The following is a 15,838-nucleotide window of genomic DNA, read 5'->3' on the forward strand; positions in this document are numbered from 1 at the left end:
GGTCAGCTGTTCCTCATTTAGCAGCAATCAGTTGCCAATATTCCTTTAGATAAGATTGGGGTCTGCTGTCCATTTTCCAAGTTCTATGCTGGGTCACCCTGGCCAACAACTCAAAGGAAGGTATCTCCTGTCTGGCATTGTTTCTTGTTATGTAGCTTTTAGCTATACACATGGACTCAAAGAGCTATGCTGATCCCTTAATCTTTGGTTAGACTTTCCTTTTGGGTGTTTAAGACCATACAATTGACCCAGATAGACCAATCTATTTTTATTCTTAAGGTCGTTTGAGTATCTGTTCCTCAGGAGTTCTTTTATATTTGCATAATGCTCACACATTATTTCTAGTTTAAAAACACCCTAAATATGATACTTATTTGAAGTATAGCTTTCATATAATAAGATATAATATATCACCTTTGCTTTAAACAGTTTCATCTTTAAAGATTTTTATTACTTTTTTACCTGTTTGTGTGTATATACGTGTATATGTGGAGAGGAGAACATGTACACACACATGGACATACACATACCATGGCTCTCGTGTGGAGGTCAGAGGACAAGTTGAGGGAGTCAGCTGTACTCTTCCACCATGTGGATCCAGAGATTGGCCTCAGGTCATCGGACTTCATAGCAAGTGCCTTTATGCACTGGGCCATCGAGCCAGTACCAGCCTCACTTTTATATTTAGGTCTTAACCATTAAATCCCTGTCCTTGCCTAATAGCTAAATCTCGCCTACTTTTCCTCTCTTGTAGTACACAACTACCCTTGCTTCTGACCTTCCTATCTACCTGCAAAACAGCTGGTTAATTTTTTTGAATATATTTTTTATTAATTTTTTTAATATTTGAGAAAGAAGCTTTTTTTTTTCAGATTATACACCATGTCCAAGTTGACTTAATTTCAGGAATGCAAACACTGTTCAACAATACAAATGAGTAAATGTAATACATCCTATAAACAATACCCAAAGGCAGTAAGCAGATGTTTATCTCATAGATGCAGAAAAGATCCTTGACAAGTTCAAAGATAACAAAGACTCTAGCAATAGAAAATACATACTTCATTCATAATAAGGGCTATCCATATACAACAAATTACTATAAACACCCAAATAGGGGGAAACTGAAACCATGGCTTCTGAAAGCAATAATTATAGAACTGCTTTCATTCTCTCCACTCATTTTTTTTTTTTTAGACAGGGTCTCCCTGTATCCCCAGCTGTCCTGGAACTCCCTATGTAGAGCAGGCTGGCCGCGGACTCACAGAGATCCGCCTGCCTCTGCCTCCCGAGTGGTGGGACTACAGGCGTGCGCCACCACGCCCAGCTCATTTTGTTTTTTGTTTTGTTTTGTTTTAATTATTTATTAACCACATGGTTAGAAGAAGCTTAAGATTTGGGGAACAGAAGGGTGCTAACGGAAAGCGTGGAAAAACTAGGATAGCAAATATTGCAGGCTATGGGGAGCTATAGATTGGTACTCAAGTGGAAAAGAATTTAACAAAACACTAACCCAAGTTCACAAAACTGACTTGCTAGGAACTGTATAATCATGGAGGTTTAGAAATGAGTGAGAGAATCGGTATCAGAGAACGGGACATTGATCAGAAGATCACACAATAGAAGATGATCATCTAACATTCAAGCTCCTAAGACAAAGTGAGAAGGACGGCCTTGAACATGTCCCCATCTTTGAAAACTCTGTGTTCTAACCTTCCCTGCAGCCCTTCCACCATGGACTGGCATCTGACATGCAGTGCTAAAGAGCTGACCGCCCCCTTACAAAATCTGTAAGTCAACTACTTAGTCACTTGTTCAAACAGTCGCCTGCACTCCCCCGATACTCATCCGTACACATAAAATGGCAGTAAAGCATTTGTTTGATGACTAAATCTTTTATGTACTATTAAATTCCCGTTTGCATGTTTTAGCAATTCCTCTTTGTAATTCAAAGTATTGATCAAAAAAGTAGTTGCTGTCTGTTGAGAGAAATGGAAATACACGTCTGACCTCTGTTTGTTTCTATTTCTTAATGCTTTGTACCTTTGCATTATTCATGTACCCAGAGGCTGTGTGTGATGGCCACATTTTTATAAATACCCCAAATGAATAAGCAATGGCCTATTCAGAAAAGCAACTTTGGTTTACCTAGGACTTTGGATGCTGGTGTCTGATAAGTCACACCTACAAATTCAAGCCAAAAGATGGCAACTGCTTTATCTTCTGTCCTGTTCCAGACGTTAAATATAAAAATCAGAGCCCTTCTACTAGTGTGGAAGTTTGATGTGCTTTTCACGGTACAAAGCTTCTGTGTTGCTGCCCTTCTTTGCTTCCTTGAGAAACCCCTCTCACTCAACAACGGCATACAAGATGGCTGAATAATAGATGACTTTGGGAAGGCGCTTCTGAGAAAAACTAAAGACTTTTGTTGCTAAGAAAAATAAAATAAAATAAATAGCTTCCTAGAAGTGCTTGCCCCGTGATGACAGAGGTTAATAGATGTTGCACGGAGATTTGGTGAGAGTTGATTCACTTTGGCAAACTGGGAGAGAAAGGAAAGCATCTTTCTTTATTATGCCTGTCCTGAGTTTTGTTCCTGGATAAATGCAAGAACGCCTCAAATGTGCCACTGATGTGGCTGGTGCTCGTCTAAGGACCTGAGGACTCTCTACTGACCAAGGCTTTTAACTGCAAAGGATGTCCTGTCCAACTGTCCCAAATCATCACCTGCCACGCCAGCATCTCCCTATTAAAGACACTGAATGGGGCTCCAATATTATTAAATCATATGACTTGCAATGGAATAAAACTCATTTAAAATGATTCCCACAACATCTCAATATTGCCCCTTCTTTGTAATCTATCTTATATCCTTTAATTACAAGAACGAGTCACCATGACAACCTGTTCAGCTGGTTGGACAGCTCTGCAGTTCTTGCTTGATGATGTCAGGAAGACTTCAGTCTTCTGGATTTTTCTGTTCCTCTCCTCCAGGAGGCTTCACTCTATAAAGCACGTTTTATGCACCCACTCCTCAGCCTTCTCTTTTGTGATGAAATGCATTAAACTTTCTTTTAGTTTCACTTTGGCTTAAGATCAATATTTCGACTGAATTCATATCTTTGATATATAGCATTTCACTGAGAGAGTATAAGAAGTCATATATTATTTTGCTCTTAAGAAAAATGGGAATCTGATCTGTAGATTACCTGCTAAGCAGTTGTGAGGATTTATTTGAATTCCCCTAAGAACCTGTTAGCGTATAATTTGTTGCACAGGATTTATGACCCACCTAGATATTTCGTTCACCACATGTGAACATTTCCCTGATGTGTCTAAGATGTGCCACTGTGCCAGGGACTCTTGTGTATTCACGACAAGGTTGCTGTGGCACGTCTCTTGAAATCTTGGCACTTCACAAAGATCTGCCTCAGAGATGAGCCAGCATGAGAATCCCAGGGCCCTTTCCTTACCATAGAGTCCATTTGCATATTCAAATTAACTGTATCTTAAAATGCCACTCTTATTGTTCCTAATTTTCTATAATCTCTCACATTTCTAAAATGAGTATTTAACTACTAAATGGTCTCTAGATTTTTATTACCCTTATAACCAGAGCATAGCATATTTAATTGAACCTAATATTTATCAATCAAGACATTTTATTTAAAACAGAATCAATATATACATACACATTTCTATCATGTACTTTAGATTATAAATAAGTAAAACTGTTGGGTGTTGATTTTGTGTTCTCTTCACATTTAGAGTGAACCAACTCTTTCAGAGCTTGCTATTAGTCCAAAGTTTAGTCAAACAACATCAACTCACAGAAGCTACATAATTAAAAGGATAAAAGCTAAGCTGCAATTGACCTCCTACCTCCATCATGAAAAAGGAGGAGGAAGAGGAAGAAAAGCAGAAGGATGGGGAAGCGAAGAGGGACATGTGACATCTCAGGACAGTATCAAGTGCTCAAGCTCAACTGCTTTATAGCAATTTAGAAGCACCCTGATACTGTGTAACAAAAAACAGGAGCTCTGATTATGATGAGCTATGTTTATACGTCAAAGCACCACACTGTGGGCTCAGAGGACATTAAGCTAATTACTCCAACCAATTTAACAGTGAAAACGCTATTCCCTCTCAGGTTTTTATTTATATCACTTGAACATTTATAACAAATGGCTTTAAAAAGTTTACAGCATTCCTCGGCTTCTAAATCATTAAAGTTAATTGTAGACTAAAATATTTTTTTAATTTTAAAAGAATAAGCCTTTGACCTTTATGAGAGTGTTCTGGGTGTTTGTTTTAATCAAACACAGATTTGGAAATCACAGATCCTACTATGTCCCTATGACCATTAATGTATGTAAGAAAAATACATAGTTCTGGGGCTAGGGAGATGACAGCCAGTAACTGCTTGCTGTGCAATCTGAGGACCTGAGTTCAAATTCCAAGAACCCATATAAAAAGTAGTAGTCCACACTTGTAATCATAGCACTGAGAAGGCTGAAAGAAGAGAATCTCTAGGGCTTGCTGGGGAGCAGTTCCCCCAGATCGGTGAAGGTTCAGGGAGAGACCCTGTCTCAATCAGCTTTGCCCTTGCAGGAGTTTGGTAAGGGAAGGAGTAGCTCAAACTTGAGGTGATGCATTGGAATACCTACTACATGTGCCTCTTACAACAGAGCTGGACGGCTAACTTGAGTACATAAAATGTCCACCTCATTTCCACATTTCTTACAAACTCACACAGAAAAAAAAAAAAAGCCATGACATTTATTAAACTCCAGCGTCTTTATCAATCCCTCACTAACCATCAAGAAAATAGAGGAAAGAATTCAAGAAAATAAATAAGTGGGAATCAAAGTTTCTTCCATAATAAGAGAAAATGTCTGCTATATCTGAAATTTAATTATAAAGACTAGAAGATGAGAACAAGAAGAGGTGGAGAAGGATAATCTGCTAACAACCTGCAGAACAAAGAACAGAAGAGCCCTTTACATTTCTGGATTCATCTTGAAACTTTAACTCAAACCCCATCCCAACCTTCTAGGGGAGCTTGCATTCTGCCTATGACCCCAGGCAGTCACAACTGCTTCTCCAGAGGGACTGTCCTCCTATCCCCAGTGTTTCTCTGCTTCACATAGTCCCACCGCTCTTAAGAATCTGTAACCAGTGTTGGTTGAAGGAGAATATGTCCTGTGGTTTAGACGGGCGTCTCCTTTTCTCAGAAGTAGAACCTAGTATAGACTTCACTCAGATTACTGAACACTCAAGGGATTCTCTGAAGATTTAACCCAACCCGGGAGGCTTGAATCCTGAGCATCTTCTCAGCTAGAGTCCAAGACTGCAGCTACCAGCTGAGCGTCTAAGCAACAGTAGTGCTGATAGCCAGTCATTAGACTTACTCCCTGTGGTGTTGATTCTGCTTCAGAAAGACAGGATTCCTGGCCCAGAAGTCCCAAAAGAAAGCTACCAGGACACATATCAGCACAGTGCCCACGGACCTCACCCAAGTTTTATAGATCTTGTACACTTGGGTTCCATTCCCACACTCCAGAAGGCCCCACCCACAACATTGCCAAACTTTCCTGTATCTAACACTCCACGAGCACACCCACTCCCTGAAGGCAGGGGTCTGTAAGCTATCCTCACACTAGATAGTAAACTGGGGGAGTCATTGGAATTTACAGAGAATGCCTAGAAGTGTGATACAGCAAGTGTTTCTTTTGGCTACCTTTGATCTCCTCAGTGTTTAACATCAATCTTCAGTAATAGAAGTGTGATACAGCGTTTCTTTTGGCTACCTTTGATCTCCTCAGTGTTTAACATCAATCTTCAGTATTTTTTTTTCCCACCTAACATCATACACTATAAGGAATCAAAAGAAAACACACTGCATAATTTGGATATCCTGAGGCCCCATCATTCATCTCAGAGTGTTCCCATGTCTGTGCTCGCACTTCCGTGCTACAGAAACTGAGAAGAGAGAAAAGCCAGAAAACCCGGACCTTATCTGACACATAACCCAAAGCACTGCCTAGAGCAGATGCCACAAGTTTCAGGACAAAGTGCAGCATTGTACTACGTATAAGTGAATCTGCCTGTTCGCGCCGTGCCAATTGAAAGATAATGGGAGCCACATACATCATTTAAAGTCTCCTAGTATCCACAGTGGCAGGAGATGAGGTTCAGTAGATGATATTCTGATTCTCTTCCCCAGGGGCTTCCACCCAGGCTATCCAGATCCTTGACTCTACAACAGAAAGGCTTTTAGGATGAATCAGTGGAGTCATTAGTGAGTTAATTTAGTAAGATGAGATAGGACATGCTTCAGATTTAAGCAAGGGTATTCAGAGAGAGAGAGACAGAGAGACAGAGACAGAGACCCTTAAGAAAAGGGTAAGAGGGCTAGGGAGAGGGCTCAGAGGTTAAGAGCACTGGGGGCTTTTGCAGAGGTCCCAGGTTCAGTTCCTAGCACTCACATAGCAGCTAATATCCACTGTCCATAACTCCAGTTCCAGGGGATCTGATGCCCTCTTCTGGCTTCTAAGGACACTGCACAAATGTAGTACACTTATATACATGCAGGCAAAACACTCACACATTAAAAAGTAAATGAATTTTTTTTAATTTATAAAGAAAAGGGCAACAGTGTACACTCCGGAAATGAGCACAGTCTTCTCCAGAGAATCAGACTTCAGAGTCTTCACAACAACTACCTCGATGATTTTTTAGTGTTTTGCAATTGTATTGCTCTAACGATGTAATTTACACCCAGGTTAAGCAAAATTATAGTTTAAGCTTAAAATTAAGAAAAAAACTATTAGCTGGTTTACTTATCTCTCTCAACTTTAAAAAAATCCATTTGTAAATGAAATTGCAAGGTGGTTTTACGAGGCACACCAGGTTTACGGATGCCAGAGGAATGCTCATGTGGCTAGGCTCAAAGGTCACAAATTCTGGTCCTAAGTAAACATAGTTCACATACTGTTTTAACTTCCCTTTGGCATGTCCTTAGGAAAAGAACACTGTCACTGCAGGCAATTTTGATTTGATTAGTTGTGTAAGAGTGAGACCACTGAGGACAAGTCAGCCTTTCGGGTTGCAACAGCAAGAGGTTTATTTGATACACAGGTACCTGTGGGCACAGAGTCTCCTCGGAGGACTTGCGCGCCCCAGGTTGGGGTTTGGCAGTTTTTATAGAGCAGAAGCAGGGTACAGAAGCAGAAGAGTGGTTATTGGTTAATTCAAACACACACAATAATTTCAAAAGTATGCAGAGATATGGGGTAAGGGCCGGGGCTAAGGGGAAGTGGGATTGCTAAATGGGAGGTGACCTCAGAGGCACAGGTGTTTTTCCCTTGATTTCCTGGTATCGGGCCCTCAGGGTGGTCAGGAGTTCTACCCGTAAAACTTGTTTATGGCTTGATCTGTGAAGCTTGACCGGCGCCTGCCCGTCTTGCAGCCTTTTGATAAGGCTGGTCCTGGTTTTTGTCAATTTTAAACATGTGGGCTCATGAGTACTCATGGCGCCTAGTCTTTTTCAGTTGCACTGAAGTTTACGGTGCGAGAAACGTAAACTAGATCCAGGCGCTGCTCCTTCCATGTCCCTTTCGTTTCCTGCCTTTCTGTCCTGCCTCATAAGAACTTTTAAAGGTAAAGAAAACTAGATCAAACTAATTTTAATTATGTGTTTTCATTAGCTCTTTTATGAAAAACAGCATTATTGCAATGTAATTGTTTTTACTATCATATATGTATGTATGCATAAGAATACTTTCTATATATCTACATGTGTCTATATCAACATAGTTTGCAATGTTTTACAGGAAACAATGAGGCACATTTCCATTGACCAAATATGCCTTGAATTATGACAACCTGGCTTCCAATTCCCTTCTGTGGAATGTATCATGTGTGACTTTTGGCAAGATTATTCTCCTCTCTAATCTCGCTTTCCTCGTATAATACAGGTGTGGTGTTGCTTATCACCACAGACGTAGTGTAAGAATTTGGTGGGATAACACATATGAATAGCTTCCTTTGGCATAAATTCTACATTGGTTTGCTATGGCTGCTGCAGCCAAATAGCACATACTGGGCAAGTTTCATAGCAGGTGTTGATTTTCTCATAGTTCTGGGAGCCAGAAGCCCAAGACCAAGGAGTAGTAGTGTCACTTTCCTCTAAATCTTTCTCTTGGTCCCATCAGGTTTTTCTCCCTCAGTACTCATCATTCAGCACACAATGCCCTCATATTCAGAATCTCAGAGCATCTACAGTATCATTACTAAATACAAGTTTCAAATGAATGAGCATTATTGCAACCATTGCTGTCTCTTTAGTCACTCTATTACACATTAAAAACGCATAAATCAGTAGCACCAAGTAAAGCGTTCCCTGTCCTACATAAGAGCTCCCTTTCAATCTGGGACCCTGGAGAATGGGAACAAAGGAACAACCAGCAGTCATGGTATAACCTGATGAATGCATGTCAGGCTCTGCAGCTATAACACTGCAGTTAAACAGAAGCCCAGGCTGGGCTGGCTAGAGGGACTTTCACAGGCACCACTAATATCACTGATGTTAAACCAGAATATAAAACCATGTCTTGAGCAAAAGGGGAAATCATTTGTCTCAGCTACCAATTTTCAAGTAACCCTTCCCACTATAATAACCCGACTTTAAAAGCTGAGTCACAGGGGGGCAGAGAGATCACTGAGGGGCGACAGAAAACTATCAGCTGTGCAAACAGAAAGACAGAGTGCTCGGAGCTGGCATTCCACAAGCCACACATTGGACGGGAGCAACAGCTTTCCTTAGAATTGATGAGCACTTGCGAGTGACCTTTCAACAGCTATAGACAAAGAACTGAGCTGCAATTAATATTGAAATAGCTGCTCTCTTCTTAAGCTGAATTACTTATGAAAAGCTTGGATACAAAAGCATGAAACATTCTCCCATGCACAGGCAGACACCCACCCACACCATACCACAGGGCCTGTGACCCAAAAAGTGGCAATCTACAATCTACCTTGGTGAGAAAAGAGTCCTTTTCCAGACTGCACTGTGGAAATGAAATGACAGTGGAGTTAAATATTATAGATCTATAAATCAGCTATGATTGATCATATTTCATGCTGAAGTTTACATACTTAATGTGTATATCAGTTCAAATAATCACACGATTTTTACAAATTGACTTTTTTACAGTGTTATTTTAAAGACTTCTGTATGGGTTTAGGAAATCTTTCTGTGCCACATAAACCAAACCACCCCTTGAGCCCAAGAGCCCTCTGGTCTACATGTGACAAGAAATGGGAAAGAAGTAGGGGGTGGGGAGCAGGAGGGTATAAAGATGGGCCAAGGGGAGAAGGGAGAAAAAGCTTGGACAAAGCAGAAGCAAATTTTGTTTGAAAATAGTGTGATGAAACCTGATGTTACCAGAGTAGGGTCAGGGCTCCTGCTCCTGGTAGCCCTAAGAAGCCAGGCCCACCCACTGTCCTCAATAAACCAACTAAAAGAGCAAAGTTAACACTGAAAAGCAGAAGAAAGAGAGATTGATTCACTGTGGCCACCTTAAGAAGAAATCCAGAGATGAGACCTTCAAATCTGCCTTCAGGGTTAGAACACTGAGGGCTTCAAAAGAACGCAAGAGATAGGCATAATTAAGCACTCCCGGTCAACATCTGGTCTGGCCCATCGTTGAACCATCATTATCTTGGCTCCTCTCCCCTGCAAGGAGATGTGACAGATTCTAGGGTCTGTGTAAAATCCCGCCTCCTCTGACTAGCACCAGGTATCAGCCTTTTCCCTTTCCCAGCATGAGATTCCTGGGAGAAAATTCCAATTTCCTGAGGTATCTTGTTACAACAGTGCACAGAGCCAAAATAAAGGACTATTTAGAATATTCTCATTCCTTCCATCCATGCGCATTATACCAATACTATGTATGTTGATCAAAATAAATCAGTTTTTTTTTTTTTGTCTTTTTGAGATAGTGTCTCCCTGTAGTCCCAGCTGACCTGAACTCACTATGTAGACCAGGCTGGCCTTGAACTCACAGTGATCAGCCTGCCTCTGCCTCCCAAGTGCTGGGATTAAAGGCGTGCACCACCACACCCAGCAAAATAAATAAATCAGTTTTTAAGAGTCCTCTGTTCTATGTGGACCCCAAGGTGAAGCCTGTCCCCCACTGTTTTGTTTTCCATGAGGGACCAATGCCTGCATACAGTACCCATCAAAGGACTGTAAGCAGCTGAAAGCCAAAAAAAAGTTTCCTAACTCTGCCCTTGGTATTCTCACAGTGGCTTTCAATTGATTTAGAATGGGTCAATTATAGCCCTAGACTAAGGGTAAAATAAGTATCATAGAAGGACCCCACACAGAGGGGTCAGTGCTTCCATCTAAGAAAGACACCGTGTGGTTATTCAGAGCCACATGAAGGCAAGTGTGAAGTGTGTTCTATGGGGGTAACAAACTAGGAAAACTGAGCCTACGCGCCTAGCACTTAGCATCTTAATCAGATAAAATGAGCAACAAAGATTCCCTGACACATGTTTGATGATATGCATAATTGTCCCAGTGCTGCATGCTAATTAGACATCAATCCTTAGCAGTTCATCTAAATGACTGTGATTGGAATGACGTTGGCACAGCCCACCCAAACATTTCAGGGCAAGAGACCAGGAAAGCAAGCCAGTTAGGAAGAAAGGGAGGCACCTCAGAAGACTCACTGGCCACCCGGGTAGACAGTTTCAGGTTTAGTGAGAGGACCTGTCTCAAGAAAATAAGGCAGAGAGTGATAGAGTAGGGCACCAGATGTCCTCCCTTGGCCTTCACATGTATATGTGTATGAAAACAGAGGCACTCTCACGCACTGGTGAGCATCAGTTACTCTGAACTTTCCTTTCTTAACTTCCGGTGACTGCAGCACCTTGCCTAGTGTCCCAGTTTGATTTTTGCTGCTGTGATAAAGCACTGACCAAAACTCACTTGGGGAGGAAAGGGGTTTATGTGGTTTACAGCTCACAGTCCATCATGGAGGACGGGCAGGGCAGGAGCTCAATGCAGGAACCTCAAGGCAGAAACAGAAGCAGAGACCATGGAGGAGCGCTGCTCACTGGCTTGCTTTCCCCTGGCTTGCTCAGCTATCTTCTTACACAGTCCAGACCCATCTCCCCAAGAATGACACTGCCCACAATGGGCTGGACCCTCCTACATCAATTAGAAATAAAAAACGCCCCCACAGACGTGCCCACGGGCCAGTCCAATGGAGAAAACTTCTCAGTTGAGGTTCCACTTTCCAAATGACTCTAGATTACGTCCACATGACAAAAACTAACACACTCAGTTTTTCAGACCCTGGGTTAGGTGAATGCCAATTTCACTGGCTAGTCATAACCAGTAAGGACTGTGAGACTTAAGGAAATGCCTCTGCCCAACATAACAAAAGAGAGGAGGGATCCAGGGTTAAAACCAGTCACTCTGCCGGCAGATAAATTGGTTATAAAACCTATTGTTTAAAAATAAACCTGAGAAAAAAAAATAAACCTGAATGGTTGAAATAAAATATTAAATGTAGAGGAAAGCAGTTCAGCACTCAGAACCGAGATGTGAAAAACGAAGGGGAGGTGGTCCATGCTGCTGCTGGGCCAGGTCCCGATGGGCACCCGCTGCCTTAGGCAGGACACAGAAGGAATCTCTGCCCACAGATTAACTTTCAATTTTATGCTTTTGTGATCATGCCAGATAAGATAAGCCTTTCCAGTAGAGCACAGCTCAGGGAGGCAGCATTTCCTCTCCTCTACACTGAAGTCTTCACCACAGTCCTAGAGAAGTCAGATCCCCTGTGTATCTGTGTTCATGTACACACATATATGTGTGTGCATGCCTGCGTGCATTTGTGTTTGTGGGTGTTCATGCATGCTTCCAAATTGTTCTTATATGAGAATGAAATAAGAGATTTCCTACAAGAGGAAAATCATTATACATACGTTTTGAAGATACAATTAAAACCTGATCATCCGAAGTTGGAAATGGAGAGTTGCGATGAAGTGTCTAAGTGTCTTTGGAGATGTGTGAGGTCCTCACTCTTTTCTGAAAGCATGTGGCAGAGAAAGGGCTTCAACAGAACCCCACAGCCCGCAGAGCCCTTTGGAGGCAAGGGTTCAGGGTTCCAAGTCTGGTCTCAGGTGGCTGCCTCAGGCTGCATTAACCATAGGTAGCTTCCCACAGGTGCTGAAGAAAACAACCATCCTTCCAAAACAGAGCTCAAAACCACAATTGAGGGCTGGGCTCATACCTCAGCGGGAGAATGCTTGCCTAGCATGATCAAGGACCTCAGTTTCAAGTCACCCAGAACTACAAGAAAGAAAGAAAAAACTTCAATCCCAAACTGACACCTCCCCCAGAGCAAGAATTTCAGGACTCATATATGTTAACTATGAAACAAAATTTTAAATAGCAATAATGTTTTAAATACATTCCACCGAATCCTGACTTTATCAGCATCTTTGTAGATTGGCAAGATAGAAAAAAAAAATAGAACAGTCAGACCTACTATGTGTTATTGGTCACAACAGATAATATCTGACATATAATTATGATTGTGAAGAAAATAAATTATTTTCTTTGAATCATTTAATCTTCCAAGTATATTTCTGTCAAGGGATACTGTTTAGGATTTTAAAGAAAGATTGTTGGTTAGTACATTGAGATTTTATGAAAAATAAGCACATGGACTCTTACCATCCTCCCATACATGCAAAATAAAGTGCGAATGAGATTTTTAGATTATATTAAACTCAACATATTTAGCAAAAATGTCATCTACATCTCGTTCCTTCTAAATTTTATCAACAGTATCACAGTGCTGAAATGTTTGCTTGTCCACTAACACAGTTATTGCTAACAAAATCGTTTCTATTACTTCAGCATTTAGTATCCTAATACACTTTTTAAAGGATTTTTATTTGTGTGTGTATATGCAAGTACATGTATGCCACAGCTCACATGTGGAAGTCAAAGGACAATCTCAAGTGCTGGTGTTGGCTTCCCACCTTGTTTGATGTAGGATCTCCGGCCTTTGCTTCTGCACACACCAGGCTAGTTGGCCCAAGAGCTTCTAATGGTTTTCCTTTCTGGGTATCCCACTTCACCAGAGGAGCACTGGGACTACAGACAGAGGCCTTACTGTGCCAGGCTATAACATCTCCCAGCCCTACACTCTTTCTAGGGGCAATTTTAATTACTGGTTTGTTTACTATCAAGTAATCAAGCAAGTAAGAAATGTATATCTGATCAAGAAGCAGAGCATCAGTTATACAGAATAATTGGAAAAGAATGCACTGGCAAGGGGCAGTTTAAATAAGCCGCAGTGAAGTGGGTCTGCAGTGGGTGTTCTCACTGGTAGAGTCATAATGTGGAAATCATGCTTGTTGGGCTAGACTTGGCGGAAAGGTTCTTATCCTTTTCCTCTTCATTTCTCAGTTGCTGTCAGTCTACACTTGTGCCACTTCAACAGGGTCTGCACATGTGTTTCTTTTGCTTAGAGTTTGGAGCTTCCCCCTGCTCTTGTGCCCCTGGACAGCCAGCCTCTGAACACACGTCAAAATCTAAGTGTTTTGGTTATGGTGAAGATAGATTTCTACAAAAGTAAGTTCAAACGCAATCAAGAAATGACATCAACTAACGAAGTTCTTAAGTTCTTACCTGCAAGTCTCTAAATAAAGCAAGGCCTAAGTCTTCATCATCTCTTGCTAGAGGAGGTCATGAGCTAGATTCTGATAAAATCTCTGACTTGGATTCACTGAGCAGAAAAGCCCTACTTTATTTTATTTTATTTGCACAGATTTTGCTGAAATTTTATATATTTCATACAGAACACTTTAATCATCTTTATAGTCCTTTCCCTATTGGCCTCGTCTCATAGCCACCCCAACTAGATTTCATACATTCTGTCATTTATGTTAAGTCCTATCATGTCAAGTTAGTATCCCCAGATTTCCCTCAATGCAAGTTCATCCTCGGAGGTCTAGTCAGCTTATCTAGAGTCCCTCCCTTTAAGAGCGCAGCTCTTCCTCACCCAGTGGTAATCAACCACCACTAGTTCTTTGGCTAAGATTGGGGTCTGCTAGGTTTTTGTCTGCTTGACATGAGTCTTGTGCAATGCTAACACCATTGCTGTAGATTCATATGAGCAAGGCCCCAGGAGCCTGTAAGACTCTGTTTCCACACGGTCATGCACCTCCTCCCTGGCTCTTACAATCTTTCTACCCCCTCTTCACAATGGTCCCTGAGTAGGTGGAGTTTCACATAGGAGTCCTGTCCAGGGAATCACACTCTGCAGCCTCTTATTCTTTATGCTTTGGCTATTTGTATCCTTTTGTGTTCACCAGCCTCTGTTCCATGAGGAAGCTTCTCTGATAAGTGATGTCAAATACAGGTGTTAATCGACTTCCTGGGAAAGGCTATCAGCTATTGTTGCTAATTTGAACAAATATTAACTTCCTGTGTCTTGGCCTTTCTCATTCCTGGGGGAATCATTACACATTTGAAATTACTTCCCATAGACAGACAAGAAGAAAATTTCGCAAATGGTCATGAGATAAACAGACATCCAATGGTTAATGGGTGATTTTATATATTTTACAACACACTATGTCCATGTTGTGAGAATGCTCATCTCTCTGGAAACTGTGAGCTTCTCTGGTCTATTTCTACTGCCTGCCCACTTGGTACCACTGGAGCTCATCTGCAGACTTGAAGAGAAGAAGCAAGATGGAGGGAGGGGCTGTACAACGGATGGAGGACTATCCGGTTTAGAGACAAGACATAGAGTTGTACAGGTGAGAGGGAATCGATGATGATAAGAAACACTTCCTTCTACTGCGGCCGTCCCTAACAAATGTGCCAGACCATGGCTGTGTGCTGCGCTCATCCTGGCTTCTGCCCTGAGCCAACATCCAGCTCAAAGAAATATACCAAGGTATGGACTGAGAAAAGACACCATGAAAGGAGTACCAGAACACCAGGAACACTGGGTATAACAACTTTGGGATTGTGAAGGCCCAGAGCCTGAATGGAGAAGACATTGTAAGTTTTTCCAGCTTTGCCGCCATCTCTAAGGCTGTGCTACACCAGGCTTTAAACAAAACCATGGCTCTGGTTCTTGGAAAAGCCCTACAGGGGCCAAAGCACACTGGTCTACTAAAACCTGCTTTAAATTCTGAGCATGGACCCTGTGCAGTTATGAGCTTCAGAAGATGCCCAGTCCTGTGGGTTAATCCTCCCAGATGAACACAACAGTGTTGACTCACCATACCTGCCCACCTCTTTTTACAAACTGCAGAGGCCAACAGATCCTAGGCAGAGTCCCCAAGGCTGCCTAGACAACTATCAATGGTAAATCCCTGGGTAGCTCAACTGACCGTCCTCACCCCTAGACTTTTAGACACTTAGAATCCCTATAACCACAGCTTGACAGTTGAATTCTGGAGAACTCAAGGAACTCACTTGTGAGCAAAAGTTTCGGTTCCTTTCCCCATGACTCACAAGGAGGGCAGCCTGCAGCTGCAGCTGCTGAGGGACAGCTCCCTGAACCAGCCAGGCCAGGTCCTAGTTTCCACTGTCTGTCAGAGTGACTAATCATAGCTCCTTGCTCTTCTCTCCACCTCATTTCAAGTGACTTCTTTTTTCTGTAATTCATAAATCTTCACTTTCATGTGAGGCTTCTCTCTGATACTTTATCAAATGCCTTTTGAAAGACTCTGCAGAAAATATAACCCATGTCCTGGACGCCTTCTCCCAGTGCTTTCTTCAGTAATGGAATCA

Source organism: Nannospalax galili, unplaced genomic scaffold, assembly GCF_000622305.1.
Source record: "Nannospalax galili isolate Female #2095 unplaced genomic scaffold, S.galili_v1.0 scaffold399, whole genome shotgun sequence".
NCBI lineage: Eukaryota > Metazoa > Chordata > Mammalia > Rodentia > Spalacidae > Nannospalax > Nannospalax galili.